Raw genomic sequence first — 21973 nt, 5'->3', positions numbered from 1 at the left:
AGATTTTTGCTATGACATCACTCAACTAGCTGGCACATCTCACTCCTGTATGTCCTCACATCTCCATCTGTGATTCTGCCAACAATGGCTGTATCATTAGCAAACTTACAGATGGTATTTGAGCTGTGCCTAGACACTGTCACGGGTGTGGAGAGGGAGTAGAGCAGTGGGCTAAGCACACATCCTTGTGGTGCGTCAATGCTGGCTGCCAGCGACGTGAAGATGTTGTTTCCAGTCTGCACAGACTGTGATCTTTCGGTGAGGAAGTCTAGGACCCCGTTGTAGAGGGGGTACAGAGGACCAGGTTCTATAGCTCTTCGATCAAAATTGCAGGAATGATGGTGTTAAACACTGAGCTATAATGAATAAACAGCATCCTGACATAACGATTTGATTTGTCCAGGTGATCTAAGGCTGCCTGGAGAGCCATCGGGATTGTGTCTGTTGTAGACCTATTGTGGTGATAGGCAAATTGCAGTGGACCTAGGTCCTTACTGAGACAGGAGTTACTTCTAGCCATGACCAACCCCTCAAAGCTCTTCATCATCTTAGATTCGAGTGCTACTGGATGGTAACTATTAAAGCAGTTCACACTGCTTTTCTTGGGCACCAGTATGATTATTGCCCTTTTGAAGCAGGTGGGAACTTCCGACCATAATAATGAGAGATTGAAAATGTCTTTGAATACCCACACCAGTTGGTTGGCACAAGTTTTCATGCTGTGGGGATACTTCATTGCAGCAGACTCTGGAAGACTTGTGAAGGTAAAAGGTAAAATGAATGTAGCAAAATACAGTGAAAACTTGATGCAGTCTGCAAGAGAACTGCAACTTGGTAGAAGATTTGTTTTCCAGCAAGACAATGACCCCGAGCATAAAGCCAAAGCTACACAGGAATGATGTAAAAACAACAAAGTTAATGCCCTGGAGTGGCCAAGTTGGAGTCCAGACCTCAATTGAATTAAGAATTTGTGGCTGGATTTGAAAAGGGCTGTTCACCCATGATCCCCATACAATCTGACAGGGCTTGAGCAGTTTTGTAAAGAAGAATGGGGAATAATTGCAATGTTCAGATGTGTAAAGCTGATAGAGACCTATCCGCACAGAGTCAAGGCTGTAATTGCTGCCAAAAGTGCATCTGACTTGAAGGGGGTGAGTGACTATGCAGTCAATTATTTTGTCTTTAATAACTGCCATAAATTTAGACCAATTTGTAGAGATTTGTTTTCACTTTGACATGAAAGAGTCTTTTTATGTTGATCAGTATCAAAAAAGCCAAATTAAATCCACGATGATCCAATGTTGTAAAACAATAAAGCATGAAAACTTCCAGGGGGCAGGGGGTAAATACTTTTCACAGGCACTGTCTATATTTCTTCCTGCAACTTATAATATTTTTATGTATTGTGCTGCACTCCGCTGCAGAACAACAGATTTCACAACATATATGTATCCAGCTCTACCACCTCCTCTGGAAGCTTGTTGCAAAAGCCCAAACCAAACAGTGGTGGGAATAAGCAAAGGAGCCAGAACTGGAAGAACAAAGATTCCCCTGAGGTTTTTACAGCCACGGCAGGTTCCATAAATAAGCGGGAGTGAGGCCTTGGAGGGATCTAAAAATCTGCATTGGAGATTTTAATTTGTGGTTTTCTCAGACAATACTTTGGGCAGATAGGGCTCATTAACCATGGTTGGCAGGTTATCTAGGAAAAGGAAAACTCTGATCACGAACCTCTGCTGCCTTGTGGCGACACCCACCATGGAGAAGGCTTCGGGAATAAATCCTGAGCAAATAATCTGGTGCTGGAGTCCCTAAGGCAGTCCCACATTGAGTTCAATACTGACTGGCAACTCCTGAAATGCTGCTGGTGCCAAACTATCAGTCACTGCCTTTCCTTTGGGTTCAGCAGATGCATGGAGAGGGCAGCTTGTTACATGGGCTACAACTTGCTCTCCATATTGTACTGCCCTGGCTGGCGTATCTAGATGACTGGGATGCATCCATGGTTAACTCTGAGCAACGGAGGCCAACCTTGACACAACATAGAGCACAGGGCATTGCGGTGAAGAACAATCAGAATTCAGTGTTGGGATGGAAGCGACAGCATCTTGGATGAGATTGACTTTAATAACGTGCCTGCCGGCTAGAAATTATGACATTGTAGCATTTGGAGATGTTAGAGGCATGACTTGATACAAGCCAATGCTACCCTACCAAAGTAAGTGCAGATAGTAATGGAGAAACCCTGGGATGAAACTGTTCCTGTTGTCATTGTCCAATCACAGGTAGATCAGAAGTCTAGAAGCTAGAACCTCGAATCAGTGAATTTCTGGTCCGCTAGGAAAGTCAAAGGCCCAGTGTTTGTGAATCCGTGAGGCTAGAGGCTGAAGAAGGCCTGTCCTAGGTTAGAGAACTGTGCATGTGCAAGTGTGGCTGGGTGCATAGGAGGGAGGTACAGGACCTGATATGGCATTGTTACTTTGACACTTGATAAGTTCTGCTTTGTTCTGTATGGCACAGGAGTGTGTGGCGACACTTGCAAATTACCCCTAGCATATCCTTTGTTGTGAACATGAATGATGCATTTCACTATATGTTTCAATGTTCATGCGCATAAATCTGAATGTGAATGTAAAGCTGAATCTGACCAAGATTCTGCCAAGATGAGGCCACGCTGGGCCGACTGGTGGCGCAATGACATCAGCGCCGGACCCTGGAACGGAGGTTCCCGGGTTTGAGTCCAGTTGGGTCCGCTCCTGAGTACGCTTTCCATCCATGCCGGGTTGAGTGTCGAGATCGCAACTCGACCTCGTAAAGTAAAGGGAAAATACTGCGAAAATGTTTGTGTGAGGAGTGGCGTGCCATACAGTCTCTCTCTTGCTCCGCGCCTTGTAAAAGCCATGAAAAAGACATCATCATAGACGCACAGACGTGCACACAGACGCACAAGCACAGACTCACACTCACGCAGGCACACGCCAAAAAAAAAGATGAGGCCACTCTGAGGCTCATTTTCTGTCTGGGCAGTCTCCAACCTGATCGCATGAAAATTGATTTCTCTAACCTCTGGTAATTTCTCCTCTGTTCCCTTTCTCCTTTTTTTCATTCCCCATTCTGGCTCCCTCCTACCCCTTCCCGTCTCCTCATCTACCTATCACCTTCCTCTGGTTTCCCTCTTCTTTCCCTTTCTCCCATGATCCACTCTCCTCTCTTATTAGATCCCTTTTTCTTCAACACTTTTACCTTTTCTATCTTTCACCTCCCAACTTCTCACTTCATTCGCCTTCCTCCAGCCACCTGGCTTCACCTATCACCTTCTAGCTTGTACTCCTCCACCCCCCCCCCACCCTCACCACCTTATTCTGGCTTCTTCCCTCTTCCTTTCCAGTCCGGATGAAGGGTCTCAGCCCAAAATGTTAACTCTTAATTCCTCTCCAAGCAAGCTGCCTGACCTGCTGAGTTCCTCCAGCATTTTGATTGTAAACCCCACTGGAATATACTCATCAAGTTATAGGTAGATGGCGCTGAAATTTCCCTCTTTATGCTGTGCAAGCATCAGGTTGTGAGTCAGTTTTGCCTGGAGAGCTATTGGATACCAATTACAATGCTGAAAACTGTTTAAATTACTGAAAAAATATATTTATTAGCATTCCTGACAGCCTCTGCAACTAATTATTTTTTGGCTGGCTCATTGCATTGTTTGGAACAATCTTCCTGGCCCCCTGTAGAATGCTGCTACATTCAGAAAATTCACTCCTGGAGTATTGGCATGGATCTTTAGTGCATAGCAGGAGCTGGATTCGAACAGCACCCTCACAATGGAATTACTGAACACAGTTCTGAGAACGTTCTCTCTCCCCATGACAGCTGACTTGAAGTAATTACACTTCTTGCTCCAAGGAGGGTGAAGCAACACTTCTAATTTCTGACATCGAGGCATATTTGACCTCTCCGAAACCATGCCGTCCTACCAGTCTGTTTAAATTAGCTGTGTTTACTTCACATGAGTTTACACTGACTGCACTCTGTCTCCTTGAACCAGTTGAATCTGGCATAATTGTGAGAGCAGTTTATGTGTTTATAACATGACAGCAATACATAATGTTCCTCTGATCTGAAAACTGTAATAGATGATTTCTTACAAACAGCAACGTACAGCCTGGCCTCACAACCTAAAAGTATTATAGTATATATATAAATCTCTTTTTTCAGGGTTATTTATCTCATGGACACTCAAGGGGCACTTTATTAGGTATCTCCTGTACTTAATGATGAATGTGTGCATGTTTCATGGTCTTCTGCTGCTGTAGCCCATCCACTTGAAGGTTCGACATTTGTGTTCAGAGATGCCCTTCTGCACACAAATGCAAGGTTTTTGAGTTACTGTTGCCTTCCTGTCAGTCTGAGCTAGTCTGGCCATTCTCATCTGACCCACCTGGCACCAACAGCCATTCCACAGTCTGAGTCACTTGGATTGCATTTCTTACCCATTCTGATGTTTGGTCTGAACAACAACTGAACCACTTGACCATGTCTGCATACTTCTATACATAGAGTTGTGGCCACATGATTGGCTATAGTCATAAAGTCCAAGAAAAGTACAGCACAGTAACAGGACCTACGGCCCAGCTGGTCGGTTCCAAACCATTTAACCTGCCCACTCCCATTGACCTGCATGGGGACCATAGTCCTCCATAGCCCTACCATTCATGCACCTGTCCAAACTTCTATTAAATGTTGTGTAGCCCCCCCGGCCACCCTCAGGGTCGCTCGGCTCACTGTCGTCTAAGGAAACAGCCTCGGCCCCGGCAAACTGGGTAATTCGTTTGTGTGGATGCTGTGTGAGGTACCCCACCCCGCCCAAATAACAGACAGTACACCAGATGTAATTAAATGATATACAGTTTATAGATATTACTGGAACTATATAATTAAAAGAGAATAAAATATAAAAGGAAAATAAAAGGCGCCACACTTATCAAAGTTCAATCTCTTTGTGCACAAAAACCGTTGGAGCTCAAGGACCTTCTTCTTCACCCTGCGACCCCCTCGGACCACCTCGACCTGCTGCCTGGGACCAACAACGGTGGTCGACCAGACGCTCCACACGAGTCTGTCTCCGTCTCCTCGCCGAACGTCCCGCTTGGGGTCCGACCTCGTTAGCGGATTCACAGCACCTCGTCCATCCTCTGTCTCGCTCTCCTGCCTTCTGCCCCAAAACCCCGCGCATACAGTATCTTCAAATAAACCAAAACCATAACAACTATCCTAATTGGTTAATAGCACTCTCTTATCAGACTCTAAAACAAAAACAAGCTGCTAGCGCAAACTTTCTCAGTGTTTAACACAACAAAGCCGTATTCCCCAGATTAACATAACAAAGACACCATTTTAATTACCCTCCGCAGTAACATAAAAGTCGAAACCCCCTTACAGTTGAGATCAAGTTTTGCATGCAAAACCTGTGCTGGCAGCTCGTTTCACACTCTCACCACCCTCAGAGTGAAGAACTTTCCCCTCATATTCCCCTTAAACCTTTCACCCTTATCCCATAACCTCTACAGTTGTAGTCCCCCCCAACTGGAGGTCATGGGTTAAGGGTGAAGTAAGGGGAGATATTTGCATTAATAAGCCGTTGTACAGATGTACCCAATAAAGAAGACATTGAGTGTATAGCTTGGCCTTTCAAGCTAAGAGCGTTACAATGGCATATTTTAATCTCAGATCTGGTTATTCATGTTTCAGATTTATTTATCACATGTACATCGAAACCCACAGTGAAATGTACCGTTTCCGTTAACAACCAAAAATGTGCTGGGGGCAGCCTGTAGGTGTCGTCAGACATTCCATTGTCAACATAGCATGGCCACAATGTTCAGCAGAGCAACACAACACCAAACTACTCAAGCAGCACCAATAACAGAAGAAAACCCAACAACAGCAAAGCAAGTCCCTTTCTCTAACCCAAATGAATAAAACAAGTAAATAATTTGTTATTAAATGGACTCATTGCAGCTGAAGAGTGTTACATCTGATGAAATGTTAAAGGAATGTCATGTAACTAAAATCTAAGCGGCAGATTTTAAACCTTATTTGTAAAGTTCAGTAATTCTGCATAAAGCTGCAATAGTTCTGAGCAGTTGCACATTCTTTGTTAACAGAAATGGGCATTTCACTGTGGGTTTCAACGTACATGTGATAAATAAATCTGAAATCTGAATGATCAGATCTGAGATTAAAATATGCCATCATAATGCTCTTAAATTGTAAGGCCGAGCTATACACTCAATGCCTTCTGTAAGTTCGAGCTGTACACTTAATAGCCTCTTTATTAGGTACATCTGTAGAATGGCTCATTAATACAAATATCTCCCCTTGTCACCCTTAACACATGACCTCTTGTTGGGTGGGACTGCAACTATAGAGATCATGGGCTAAGGGTGAAAGGTGAAAAGTTTAAGGGAACATGAGGGGAAACTTCTTCGCTCGGAGGGTGGGGAGAGTGTGGAATGAGCTGCCAGTGCAAGTGGTGCATGCTAGTTCAATTTCGACATTTAATGGTAACTAATAGTGTAATTATTTATACAGAAGCACTAATCTGTAACCATTGCAGCGGGGATGGTGACTGTTCTTTTAGCTCCTTGGTACAGCCTTTTAACTATTAGCATAGCTAGCTGATATGGATGGTAGCACTCCATCTTCTGTATCATGCTAATTCCATGGTGGTGCAGTGGTTAGCACGATGCTATTACAGCTCAGGGCGCTGAAGTCTGGAGTTCAATTCTGCCATCCCTCAAGGATTTTGTACGTTCTTCCTGTGAGTGTCTGCGTTTCCTCTGGGTGCTACAGCTTCCTCCCACAGTCCAAAGATGTACCAGTTAGTAGGTTAATTGGTTATTGTAAATTGTCCTGTGATTAGGATAGAGTTAAGATGGAGGTTTACTAGGAGTTGAGATGGAGAGAGCTAGAAGTGTCTGTCTGCACTGCTTTTCTAAAGTAAATAAATAAGTAAAAAAAATTCTGAGATATTTTGAGGTATTGTTACAGTTGTAATATCAATCATACAAAAGCCACAAGTAGTGACATCTCAAATATGCTTTGAGCAACACACATCAAAGTTGCTGGTGAACGCAGCAGGCTAGGCAGCATCTCTAGGAGGAGGTACAGTCGACGTTTCAGGCCGAGACCCTTCGTCAGGGCTAACTGAAGAAAGAGCTAGTAAGAGATTTAAAAGTAGGGGGGGGGGGATCCATAATGATAGGAGAAGACAGGAGGGGTAGGGATGGAGCCAAGAGCTGGACAGGTGATTGGCAAAAGGGATACGAGAGGATCATGGGACAGGAGGCCCAGGGAGAAGGAAAAGGGGGAGGGGGGGAAACCCAGAGGATGGGCAAGGGGTATAGTCAGAGGGACAGAGGGAGAAAAAGGAGAGAGAGGGAAAGAATGTGTGTATATAAATAACAGATGGGGTACGAGGGGGAGGTGGAGTATTAGCGGAAGTTAGAGAAGTCAATGTTCATGCCATCAGGTTGGAGGCTACCCAGACGGAATATAAGGTGTTGTTCCTCCAACCTGAGTGTGGCTTCATCTTTACAGTAGAGGAGGCCGTGGATAGACATGTCAGAATGGGAATGGGATGTGGAATTAAAATGTGTGGCCACTGGGAGATCCTGCTTTCTCTGGCGGACAGAGCGTAGGTGTTCAGCAAAACGATCTCCCAGTCTGCGTCGGGTCTCGCCAATATATAGAAGGCCACATCAGTAGCACCGGACGCAGTATATCACCCCAGCCGACTCACAGGTGAAGTGTTGCCTCACCTGGAAGTACTGTCTGGGGCCCTGAATGGTGGTAAGGGAAGAAGTGTAAGGGCATGTGTAGCACTTGTTCTGCTTACCAGGATAAGTGCCAGGAGGGAGATCAGTGGGGAGGGATGGGGGGAACGAATGGACAAGGGAGTCGCGTACGGAGCGATCCTTGCGGAAAGCGGGGGGGAGGGAGGAAAGATGTGCCTAGTGGTGGGATCCCGTTGGAGTCACGGAGAATAATATGTTGGACCCAGAGGCTGGTGGGGTGGTAGGTGAGGACCAGGGGAACCCTATTCCTAGTGGGGTGGCGGGAGGATGGAGTGAGAGCAGATGTGCTTTGTTGTCTCTGAGATTCTTTGAAGTATACTGAGGTCTTCAAAATTGTGTTGAGGATACAAGGGCTTAGATCAGGACTTCCCAACCTTTCTATGACATGGACCCCTACCATTAACCGAGGGGGTCCGTAGATTCCAGTTTGGGAGCCCCTGGCTTAGATTCACTCTTTCCTTCTCCACAGTATGTCAATTAGTTAACACTCCTGTCAGATTGCAAGAGAGATCTTCAGACATTTCAGATGGGACTGAAACCCTGTCTGCTCACACAAGTGGATGTAAAAGGACCAATGACACTATGTTGAAGAAGATTAGCAGAGATTATTATTTATTCATTGGCAGGATATGAATGCTGCTGATATTTGATGTCTATCCTTATTAGACCATTGCATAGAACATACAACATAGAACATTACACTACAGTACAGGCCCTTCGGCCAGCAATGTTGTGATGATCTTTTAGCCTACTTCACTATCACTCTAACCATTCCAATCTCTGTGATGCTGCCCTTACCATTGCACAAACAAACTTCTCACAGAAAATAAAGTGAATTGAATTAAATAGCCCTTCATTTCTATGTAATTTGGGTACCTATTAAAAGTTCTTGAATGACCCTAATGCATCACTCTTCAGTGTGGAAGACACCAGCAGTGTACCAGATGTTGAAGGGTGCAAGGGAGGAGAAGTGAATGCAGTTACTATTACATGGAAGAAGGTGCTCAGAAAACAAAGACCTAAGGGTACACAAGTCACCCGGACCGGACGAACTGCACCCTAGGGTTCTGAAAGAGGTAGCAGTAGAGATTGTGAAGGCATTAATAATGATCTTTCAAGAGTCATTGGACACTGGTATGGTGCCAGATGATTAGAAAATTGCAAATGTCACTCCACTCTTTAAGAAAGGTGGAAGGTAGTAGGAAGGAAATTATAGACCAGTTAGCCTGACCTCAGAGGCTGGGAAGAAGATGGAGTCAATTGTTAAGGATGAGGTTATGGAGTACTTCGTGACACAAGAAGCCAGGACAAAGTCAGCAGGGTTTCGTTAAGAAAATCTTGCCTGACGAACCTATTAGTATTCTTTGAGGAGATTACAAGTAGGATAGATAAAGGGGACGTAGTGGATGTTGTATATTTGGACTTTCAGAAAGCCTTTGACAAGGTGCCACACATGAGGAAAGTTACTGGCATGGTTAGAGCATTGGCTGAGAGGAGGTAGTGAGTGTGAATAAAAGGATCCTTTTCTGGTTGGCTGCCAGTGACCAGTGGTGCTCCGCAGGGGCCGGTGTTGGGACTGCTTTTAGTGCTGTATATCAATGATTTAGATGATGGAATAGATGGCTTTGTTGCCAAGTTTGCAGATGATACAAAGGTTGGTGGAGGGGCAGGTAGTGCTGAGGAAATTGGTAGGCTGCAGAAGGATAGATTAGAAGAGTGGGCAAAAAATGTTCAAATGAAACACAATGTTGGAAAATGCATGTGATGCATTTTGGTAGTAGAAATAAATGTGCAGATTACTTTCTAAATGTGGAGAAAATCCAAAAATCTGAGATGCAAAGGGACTTGGGAGTCCTTGTGCAGAACACTCTAAAGGTTAACTTGCAGGTTGAGTCAGTGTTGAGGAAGGCAAATGCAATACTAGCATTCACTTCAAAATGTTGAGAATACAAGAGCAGGGATGTGATGCTGAGGCTTTACAAGGCACTGGTAAGGCCTCACCTAGAGTATTGTGAACAGTTTTGGGCTCTTCATCTAAGAAGAGATGTGCTGGCATTGGAGAGGGTTCAGAAGAGGTTCACAAGGATGATTTGGGGAATGAAAGGGTTATCATATGAGGAACGTTTGATGGCTCTGGGTCTGTACTCGCTGGAATATAGAAGGATGATGGGGGGATTCTCATTGAAACCTTTCGAATGTTGAAAGGCCTAAACAGAAAGATGTTGAAAGGATGTTTCCCGTTGTGTGGGAGTCAAGGCAAGAGGGCACAGCCTCAGGATAGAGGGACGTACATTTAAAACAGAGATGTGGAGAAATTTCTTTAGCCACGGCATGATGAATTTGTGAAATTTGTTACCACGGGCAGCTGTGGAGGCCAGGTTGTTGGGTGTATATGAGGCAGAGATTGATAGGTTCTTGATTAGACACAGCATCAACGGATACAGGGAAGAAGGCTGGGGAACTGGGGAATGGGGTTGAGAAGGGGAAAAAAGGATCAGCTATGATTGAATGATGGAGCAGACTTGGTGGGCCAAAAGGCCTAATTCTGCTCCTGTGTCTTATGGTCTTATCTGTCTCTACCACCACCCATGACAGAGTGTTCCATGCACCCATCACTCTCTGTGTAAAGAACCTACCTCTGTCACTCCTCCTATACTCACAACACGCTGGAGGAACTCAGCAGGTCAGGCAACATCCGTGGAAACGATCAGTCAAAGTTTCAGGCCGGAAACCTTCGTCAGGACTCGACGACAGTTTCTTCAATGCCCTACCATTTACCATGTATGTCCTATTTTGATTAGTCCTACCAAAATGTAGCACCTCACACTTTTCAGCATTAAACTCCATCTGCCATCTTTCAGCCCACTCTTCCAACTGGCCTAAATCTCTCTGCAGGCTTCGAAAACCCACTTCATTATCCACAACGCCACCTATCTTAGTATCATCTGCATACTTACTAGTCCAATTTACCACCCCATCATCCAGGTCATTAATATATATGACAAACAACACTGGACCCAGTACAGATCCCTGAGGCACACCACTAGACACCATCCTCCAATCTGACACACAGTTATCCACCACTACTCTCTGGTGTCTCCCATCTAGCCACTGCTGAATCCATTTTACTACTTCGATATTAATGCCTAAAGATTGAACCTTCCTTGTGAAACTTTGTCAAAGGCCTTACTGAAGTCCGTATAGACAACATCCACCGCTTTACCCTCGTCAACTTTCTTAGTAACCTCATTAAAAAATTCAATAAGATTTGTCAAATATGACCTTCCACGCACAAAAGAGGAGGAGCATTCAGACGGAAGATGTTGGGGACAAGGAAGAAAAAGATAACAATGTTGTTTGCTCCATTAAGGATAAACAGAGAGTAGGAGGTGGAGAGTTTCTTAAATGCATCTATTTTAATGCTAGGAGCATAGTAAGAAAGGTGGATGAGCTTAGAGCATGGATTGATACCTGGAAATACGATGTTGTAGCTATTAGTGAAACGTGGTTGCAGGAGGGGTGTGATTGGCAACTAAATATTCCTGGATTTCGTTGCTTCAGGTGTGATAGAATCAGAGGGGCAAGAGGGGGAGGTGTTGCATTGCTTGTCAGAGAAAATATTACAGCGGTGCTTTGGCAAACACAAAATGCTGGAGGAAGTCAGCAGGTCAGGCAGCAACTATGGAGAGGAATAATCAGTCAACAGTTTGGCCCAGGCTCTTCATCTGGACTGGAAAGGAAGGAGAAAGAAACCAAAATAAGAAGTTTGGGGGGAGGGGAAGGAGTACAAGCTGGCAGGGGATGCATGAAGCCAGGTGAGTGGGAAGGTAGGTGGGTGAGGAAGGGGCTGAGGTGAGAAACTGGGAGGTGATAGGTGGAAGAGATGAAGGGCTGAAGATGAGGGAATCTGATAAGAAAGGAGAGTGAACCATGGGAGAACGGGAAGAAGGGACACCAGAGGAGGAATGAGAATGGGTAAGAGGGGAGCCAGAATGGAGAATGAAAAAAGAGAGAAGTGGAAAGGAGGAGATATTACCAAAAGTTAGAGAAATCAATGTTCATGTCATCAGGTTGGAGGCTAACCCAATGGAATATAAAGTGTCGCTTCTCCAAGCTGAAAGTGGCCTCATCATGGCAGTAGAGGAAACCATAAACCAACGTGTCAGAATGGGAAGGGGAAGTAGAATTAAAATGGTTAGCCACCGGGAAATCATGCCTGCTGTGACAGATGGAACAAAGCTGCTCAATGTTGTTAAAGCATGCTTTGTTGTTTTAAGATTGTCCTGAAATCTTGAAAGTTGGATTAGGGTTTAACGAAAGCAAGATATCACTAATAGTAAAGTAACAAATGCCAAATGGTTGAATTAAAAGTTCAAAGTACATATATGTCACCATATACAACCCTGAGATTCATTTTCTTGTGAACGTATCAGTAAATCCAAGAAACACAATAGAATCAATGAAAGAGTGCACCCAACAGGACTGACAACCTGAGTCCAAAAGACAACAAACAGTGCAATTACAAAAAAAAGAGTACTAATAATAAACAAATAAGCAATAAATATTGAGAGCATGAAATAACTAAAGAAATATCTCCCAAGATCTATTGCAGCTACAAGTCGTTGTAAGTCTGAGATTTAATTCTCACCAACAAGAGAAAATCTGCAGTGCTTGAAATCCAAGCAACACAAAAAATGCTGGAGGAACTCAGCAGGCCAGACAGCATCTATGGAAAAGAGTACAGTCGACATTTCGAACCGAGACGAGACTTTTCCATAGATGCTGCCTGGCCTGCTGAGTTCCTCCAGCATTTTGGTGTGTGTTGTTTTAAATCTCACCACTGTCTTTAAGGGGCTTGTATGTTTTCCCCGTGACCACATGGGTTTCCTCTGAGAGCTCCAGATTCTTCTCTCAATCCAAAGATGTATGGATTAGGGTTAGTGAGTTGTAGGTATGCTACACAAACAAGAGAAAACCTGCAGGTGCTGAAAATCCAAGCAAGAAACACAAAATGCTGGAGGAACTCAGCAGGCCAGGCAGCGTCTATGGAAAAGAGTACAGTCGACTTTTAGGGATGAGACCTTTCTTTGGAACTGGAAAGGAAGGGGAGAAGTCAAAGTAAGAGAGCGGGGGAGAGGGAGAAAAGGAAGAAGTACAAGGGGGCAGGTGATGGGTGAAACCAGCAGAGGGTGAGGGGTTGAAGTAAAGAGCTGGGAAGTTGTTCGGTGAAAGAGATGAAGGGCTGCAGAAGGTGGGGTCTTTTTTGAGAGGATAGAGGACGATGGAAAAAAGGAAAGGAGGAGGAGTACCAGAGGGAGGTGATGGGCAGGTAAGGAGATAAGGTATGCTATGTTGGCACTGGAAGCATGGCAACATTTGTGGGCTGCCCCCAGGACAATCCTCACTAATTTGAAAAGTCATATTTCACTGCATGTTTTGATGTCCATGTAACAAATAAAGCTAATCTTTAGTCTTCATCTTTAGTATAAAGTCTACATCAGAGGGAAGTTCCCCTCCTGTTCTTTAATCATCTAAATAAGCTTTTGTTAGGCAAAACTTCTTCAGGCCTAGTGCTTGTGTTGACTGATTGGGCCTGAAACCAAATACCTGCAAGGTCACAGTGTCTGCGGTGGGCTGCAGGTGGTCATTCCAGGGTAAAGTGGCTGTTTAACATTATTTTCCTTTAGCCCAGCTGTAGAGTGAGATGTTACAAAAATTTTGTGGGAAATTTTAAAAAGAGACAAGCTGTGTTCCTCCATAGACTTTTCAAAAGATCTAAAGCGCAAAAAGGAAACCGGAGCTTATTGTTAAAAGAAGGAATTCTATTTTTTCTTAAAGAACTATTTCCTCACCTTCTCAGTAGGTGGCATACAGTCCCACTGGAAGCAATGCTCCTTAAGGCTGTTTACTGCAGAGGCTACATTGTGAAGGTTAGCGGGTCATTGACTTGAAGCCATGACCTTCTGTCTCAGATGACTTCACTGCATGTTTCAATGTACATGTGACAAATAATGCTAATCTTTAATTATGAACACTGAGAAGTGAAGCAGCATCGATGGAAAAGAGTAAACAGTCAATGTTTTGGGCCGAGACCCTTCATCAAAACTGGAAAGGAAGGGGAGAAGTCTGAACTCTGACATCTCCCCTTTCTTTCCAGTCCTGATGAAGTGTCTCGGCCTGAAACATTGGCTCTTTACTCTTTTCCATAGATGCCTGACTCTGCTGAGTTCCTCCAGCATTTTGTGTGTTTTGCTTTGGATTTCCAGCATCTGCAGATTTTTTAGTGCTTGTGACACTGAGAGGTGATATTGTCAAAACCTACTTAAATTCTCACAGGGCTTGATAGGCTAGATATAGAGTTGACCTTTCCATTGCCGGGGTGTGTCATCTCTAAATGAGAGTTTAGCCATTCAGCAAAGAGCTGAGAGGGAACTTCTTCACTCAAAGGGTAATACATCTTTGGAACTGCCTAACCCAGAGCTCTGCAGAGTATGATTCTGACAGAGAATATAGAACATAGAACAAAACGTTACAGCACAGTACAGGCCCTTTGGCCCATAATCTTCAGCCGACCTTATAACCTACACGAAGATCAATCTAGCCTTCCCTCCTATATAGCCCTCCATTTTACTATCATCCATATTGCCTATCGAAGTGTTTCTTAAACGTCCCTGATGTATCTATTTTAACTGGATATGACCAGGGTTTCATATGAGAGAGTGGGAATGTTAGACTTCAAGAAAGTTTGAAGAACCTCCTGAATATTCCCATGCTGGAGCTCAGGATAGAGTATGTTTCAGTAGCCGGATGTCAGACTTGTGAACAATGTGACCTTCATTTTGAAGATGACTGAATGGAATGAGAACTTTGAAACTGGTGAGGGAAGACACTGACAATGATTCCTCTATCCTGCCAGTGGTTCTGGAGGATCTTGTGGAATAAGAGTCTTTCTTGTGAAGAATATGGATAGGCTGGATGGTTATGGTCTTTTCGAGGGCGCAGATACAATGTAAGAGGGGTGAGAGATTAAAAGGACAACTGAGAGGCAACTTCTTTCCACAGAGTGTAGTGAGTACCTGAAATGAGCTGCCAGGGGAATTGGTTAAGGTGGCTGGTTTTTAACTACTGTCAACTACTTTCTTTGGTAGCTTCTTCCATATACACCCCAGACTCTGAATAAAGAAATTGTCATGCAGGTCCCTTTTAAATCTTTCTCCTCTTATATTAAATCTATACCCTCTAGTTTTTGGTTCCTCTTCCTCGGGAAAGTACTGTGTGCTTTCACCCTATCTATGACCCTCATAATTTTATAAGCTCACCCCTCAATTTCCTACAGTCGAGGTCCTTGCTACCCAAACTCTCTCTTTAATTCCGGACCTTGAGTTTAGGCAGCATTCTTGTAAGTCTTGTCAGCACTCTTTCCAACTTAATAATGTTTTTCTTTACATGACCAAGACTGTACACATTATGCCAAGTGCAGGCAATAGATCAGGGCCATGATAAAGATTGGGACTGAAGTAAAATCACCTTTTATTATCATTAACATATGTCGTGAAACTTGCTGTTTTACAGTACAATACATAACATATACGATCAGTTACAGTGAGAAATATAAAAAATTAATAAGGAATTCAAAAAGAGAGCAAGACAGTGAGGTAGTGTTCATGGGCTGTACAGAAATCTGATGGCGGAGGGAAAGAAGCTGTTCCTGAAAGGATAAGAGCCTTCAGGGCTCCTGTACCACCTCCCTGATGGCGGTAATGAGAAGAAGACATGTCCAGGGTGGTGGGAATCCTTAACGATAGATGCTACTTTTAAAAGGCATTGTCTATTGAAGATGCCCTCGATAGTGGGGAGGCTGGTGCCGATGATGGAGATGTCTGAGTCTACAGCCCTCTGCAGCTTTGTCTGATCCTGTGTATTTCTGACTCCGTTCCAGGCAGCAATGCAACCGGTCGGAATGCTCTCCACCGTACATCTGTAGAAATTTGCTAGAATCTTTGTCGATTGAACATTGCGGTCAAAGAGGTGGAACAAGCCTGTGACCGCACTCTGTATCACTGTGTGATTCTCTGCCTGGTCTTCACATCTTACATCTGTTCGAGGGAGCCCTGTATTTCCACTAAAGTGGTTCTGATGGCTGCTGTGCTAGAGAACGACACAGAATTGATTTGTCATTCTGTAGTTTAAAAAGTCTGAGCAGAAGTGATGTGACGGGGTAGTACTGCAGGAAAAAAAAACCTTTGCTCTCTCACTGGAACACTTAGTAATGCTCGAGTGGATTCCTGTCACTGCTGCCTTCAATTTGCCAGCGAGAGAAGTGGCTATAAGCAGGAAGTGGCAACAACATGCATTCTCTAATATGATGTTGTTCTCCTCAGGGAGATACCCAGAAGTACAGTAGCTGCTTCATGTTAAAGGTACTTTAAGTCCTGTCACTTCACAAAGTGACATCTCCTACAATTTTTTCAGAAGCAAAGCTTTTTTTTCTGTTTAACCCAGTTGGGGAAAGTAACAAGCTCACCTGCCGCTGAACTCGTTTAGAAATGTCAGACTGAAGCCAGGAGTTGAACCTAAGGATTATGATTAGCTTCATTTTGTCAGGTGTACATCGAAACAAACAGTGAAATGTGTCAAAGTAAAATCAGCAGGGATCGTGCTGGGGGCAGCCCACAGGCGTTGCCACAACTCTGGGGCCAACGTGGCATGTCTCCGATGTTCAGCAGAACAGCACAAGCAGTAGCAACAACAGCAGCGAAAGTTCACAGCAAATTTTATCATCAAAGTACGTATACATCACCATATACAGCCCTGAGATTCATTTTCTTGTGGGCAGACTCAACAAATCTATAGAATAGTAACTATAGCAGAATCAGCGAACGACTGCCAGACTAGCGCTTTCAACCAGAGTGCAGAAGACAACAAACTGTGCAGATGCAAAAAGAAGAAACAATAACAATAGTATAAATAAATAAGCAATAAATATCGAGAACATGAGATGAAGAGTCCTTGAATGTGTGTCCCTCTCCCACAGACCCTGAATGTCTTTTGGAATGTGGGAGGAAACCGGAGCACCCGGAGGAAACCCATGTGGTCATGGGGAAATGTACAAACTACATACAGGCAGCAGTGGGAATTGAACCTTGATCAGTGATCACTGGCACTGTAATTGTGTTACACTAACTGCTATGCTACTGTGTCACCCACTTCACATGGGGAAATAAATGATGGTCAAGTGGGATTACCAACATTGTTTATTATTTTCACAGGGAAAAACTCTGTTCTACATACAGATCAAGTCATCACATCAGTGCATTGAGGTCGAACAAGGGAAAACAATAACATAATGCAGAGTAAAGTGTACAGTTACAGAGAAATGACAGTACAGGTAGATAGTAGGGTGGGAGACCAAACGAGGTACATTGAGGTCAAGAGCATCTTGTTTATTAGAGGACCATTTAATAGTCCTTGGCACATGGCCAAGTGGTTAAGGCATTCAACTAACGATCCGAAGGTCGTGAGTTCGAGCCCCAGCCAAGGCAGCATGTTGTGTCCTTGAGCAAGGCACTTAACCACACATTGCTCTGTGACGACACCGGTGCCAAGCTGTATCGGCCTTGCCCTTCCCTTGGACAACATCGGTGGCGTGGAGAGGGGAGACTTGCAGCATGGGCAACTGCTGGTCTTCCATACAACCTTGCCCAGTCCTGCGCCCTGGAGAGTGAAGACTTTCCAGATGCAGATCCATGGTCTCGCAAGACTAACAGATGCCTTTTTTTTATTCAATATTCTTATAACAGTGAGTTAGAAGCTGTCTTTGAGCCTGCAGGTATGTAATTTTGGGCTTCTGTAAAGAGAATCTCAGAGGCTGAGCAGGCTCAGGATGGGTTAGTGCTTGGATGAGAGATTACCTGGGATTAGCAGGTGCTGCAGGCTTTGGGCAGCAAGGTAACATCAGAGTTAGCATAATGCTAGTACAGAGCTAACATCGTGGGGTCTGGTCCATGTACTTAATCATTCAAGTTATATGTATTTAGCAATGGCCAAAGTAAACTCCTCCCTGGATGGGTGGTGAATCTGTAGAATGTATTGCTAAAGGCTAAGTCATTGCATATATTTAAGGCAAACGTTGATAGATTGTTGATTAGTCAGGGCATGAAAGGATATTTGGAGTAGGCAGGTGATCGGGGCTGAGAGGAAATGAATCAGTCATGATGAAGTGTGGAGTAGACTCCATGGGTCAAATGGCCTAATTCTGCTCCTGTATCTTATGGTCTTATCATCTCTGTGGAGTTCATTGAGTGCTGAACTATCTTTTGGATGGAATGTAAAAACCATGTTTCCTTCTAGACGGATAAGTCCATGTTGACACTGAAAGAAGGATAGGGAAAGTGACCTGGACAACATTGCTCCTTTAGTCGAACCACTGACAAACAGATTGCAAGATCTTATTGTGTGCAATCTGGCTATTTAACTTTCTGTAAAGTGAGTGGTTATATTTTAAAAATAATCTTGCGCTCGTAAAACATCTTAGCAAATCCTAGAAGTGTGAGTCAGTGCTCTTTAAGTGCAATTTCTTTCTTTGGAAGTTTGTGCAACGTGCATTTAAAATAATTGAGTTTAAAAACCTGCTTTATAGTCACTTTGCTTTAGGTCTGGCATACTGTACACTCAGAGTATGTTCATGGTCTTCTGCTGCTGTAGCCCATCCACTGCAAGGTTTGACGTACTGTGCATTCAGAGATGTTCTTTTGTACACCACTGTTGTAATGCCTGGTTATTAGAGTTATTAGGGGTACATGTCCACAGATCCCTGAAAGTTGCCTCACAGGTAGATAGGGTAGTTAAGAAAGCTTATGGGGTGCTGGCTTTCATAAGTCGAGGGATAGAGTTTAAGAGTCGCGATGTAATGATGCAGCTCTATAAAACTCTGGTTAGGCCACACTTGGAATACTGTGTCCAGTTCTGGTCAACTCACTACAGGAAGGATGTGGAAGCATTGGAAAGGGTACAGAGGAGATTTACCAGAATGCTGCCTGGTTTAGAGAGTATGCATTATGATCAGAGATTAAGGGAGCTAGGGCTTTACACTTTGGAGAGAAGGAGGATGAGAGGAGACATGATAGAGGTGTACAAGATAATAAGAGGAATAGATAGTGGATAGCCAGCGCCTCTTCCCCAGGGCACCACTGCTCAATACAAGAGGACATGGCTTTAAGGTAAGGGGTGGGAAGTTCAAGGGGGATATTAGAGGAAGGTTTTTTACTCAGAGAGTGGTTGGTGCGTGGAATGCACTGCCTGAGTCAGTGGTGGAGGCAGATACACTAGTGAAGTTTAAGAGACTACCAGACAGGTATATGGAGGAATTTAAGGTGGGGGCTTATATGGGAGGCAGGGTTTGAGGGTCGGCACAACATTGTGGGTCGAAGGGCCTGTACTGTGCTGTACTATTCTATGTTCTATGTTACTGTTGCCTTCCTGTCTGCTTGAACCAGTTTGGCCATTCTCATCTGACCTCTCTCATTATCAAGGTGTTTTTGCCCACAGTGCTGCCATTCACTGGATGTTTTTTTTTTGATTTTCATACCTTTCTCTGTAAACTCTAGAGCAGGAGTTTCCAACCTCTTGTCCACGAACCCTGTGCTTAACGGTATTGGTCCATGGCATCAAAAAGAGTGTGAACCCTTGCTCCAGTGTTGTGAAAATCCCAGGAGATCAGAAGCTTCTAAGGTACTCAAAACACCTTGTCTGGCACCAACATTCATTCCAATGTCAAAGTTACTTAGAACACACTTATTGCCCGTTCTGATGTTCGATCTGAACAAGAACTGAACCTCTTAACCATTCCAGCATGTTTTAATGCGTTTACTTGCTGCCACATGATTGGCTGATTAGATATCTGCAGGCATACGGGTGTACCTAATAGAATGTCCACTAAGTGTATATCACGTTTTCCCAGTTGCAAGAGTCACTATTGTCTGCTTTCCAATATAAAATGATTGTCGGTTATGTTAAATAAAGGGTTGAAAGGTTTAATTTTATGTATATTTTAAAAAGGGTACACTGCAGCCTTGGCCATAACCTTTGCACTTATTCAAGGCAAATCCACATTGGCAATGTGTTTTTATAAACTGGGCCTGTCAGAACTACTTCCTGGGTGATTGGTGCAATGCAAATACCAGGTGAATGCACTCTGGCAATGTGCTGTACTAACAGGATGAAAAGGTTCTGCAGAGTAAGGATTTGCAACTTTTAAGTGATAAAGAGAACAGTTTTAATTAACTTCATTTGTGTATGAAGGTGTGCAAATATTTATAGAGCCAGTCCTGTTTGCATGTCTGATTTAGTTGGTTCTTTTCAGCTCATTCTGTTCCTATTCTCTGCCATACATGAGATCAATAGGAAATGATTAACAATAAAATTCCAGGTGGTTAACCCACTGATCTTTCACCTCCGGAACCTGAGTGAAATGTGCTTCAAAAGAGTCAACGACACAGTACCATGCAAATTACTGATTTACATGGTGTAACACGTAAGCTTGTTCCCTGTTTCTCTGCCTCAGTCATTACGTGGGACATCTTTCAGTTTGTCTTGGGGTCCATAGCAGAGCCTAAGACCATAAGACATAAGAACAGAATTAGGCCATTTGGCCCATCGAGTTTGTTCCAACATTTCACCCATTTCCCTCTCAACCCCAGTCCCTTTCCTTCTCCCCATTGCTTCTCATGCCCTGACTAATTAAGAACCTATCAACCTCGGCCTTAAATGCACCCATTGACCTGGCTTTCATAGATGTCTGTTGCAACAAATTCCACAGATTCTCCACCCTCTGGCTCTTTCCATAAGACATTGGAGCAGGATCAAGCCATTTGGCCCATCAAGTCTGCTCTGCCATTCAATCATGGCGGATCAGAATGTTCTTTTATACTCATTATTCTTTGCTATTAATTTATACTTGCATGTGCAAGCTTGTTGTTCATTGATCCTGTTTACAATTACTGTTGGATAGATTTGCTAAGTATGTCTGCAGAAAAAAAGAATCTCAGAGTTGTATGTGCTGACATGTATGTACTCGGATAAATAAATTTTACTTTGAACTTTGTACTTTTAAAGAAATTCCTCCTTAAACAGGCGGAGCTTAGGAGGATGATGACGCCTAATGGCGACTCCTTACTTGCATCTTCGGAAATAGGTCTATTTCTATCTTTGATATCTCTTTTTCCTTTTCAAGGTTCTTTTGAAGATCCTGATCTGGAATTACATGCTGACTTCTGGACTTCAGAAAGAGTAAGACAACAGAACACACACCAGTCCTAATAGAGGGATCAGAAGTGGAAAGAGTGAAGAGTTTCAAGTTCCGCTGTGTCAATATCTCTGAGGATTTAACCTGGAGCCCACATATCAAAGTAGCTACCAAGAAGGCATGATGGTGGCTATACTTCATTAGGAGTTTGGGAAGATTTGGCATGTCAACTAAACCACTGGAAGTTTTCTACAGATGTACCATGGAGAACATTCTAACTGGCTGCATCACCCTCTGGTATGAGGGGGTCGGTGGAGCTACTGCACAAGATAGAAGTAAGCTGCAGAGAGTTGTAAAGTTAGTCAGCTCCATAATGGGCACTAGCCTTCATGGTATCCAGGATGTCTTCAAGGAGCGATGTCCATCGTTAAGGAACCCCATCACCTAGGTCATGTCCTGTTCTCATTATTACCATCAGAGGGGAGGTATAGAAGCCCAAAAGCGCTCACTCAATGATTCAGGAACAGCTTCTTCCCCTCTGCCATCCGATTTCTGAATGGCCATTGAACCCATGAACATTACCTCACTACTTTTTATTTCTATTTTTGAGCAACTTATTTAATTTAACTATTTTATATATATATATTTACTGTAATTCATGTTTTCTCTAAGTATTTTATTGTACTGCTGCCACAAAGACAACAAATTTCACAACATATGCTGATGATATTGAACCTGATTCTGATTCTAATTCTGATCTAGCAGCTAATGTTGTGAAGAGTTACATTAACTGCTATACTAGCGTGCTGCACTGGATTTGAACTACAAAAAGAGGCAGGATTTCAAACCCATGGCACTTCCAGTTCTCCGAGGCCAC

This window comes from Mobula hypostoma, chromosome 12, assembly GCF_963921235.1.
Source record: "Mobula hypostoma chromosome 12, sMobHyp1.1, whole genome shotgun sequence".
Classification (NCBI taxonomy): Eukaryota; Metazoa; Chordata; class Chondrichthyes; order Myliobatiformes; family Myliobatidae; genus Mobula; species Mobula hypostoma.
The sequence above is the reverse complement of the archived record's forward strand: the minus strand, read 5'-3'. Positions refer to the sequence as shown.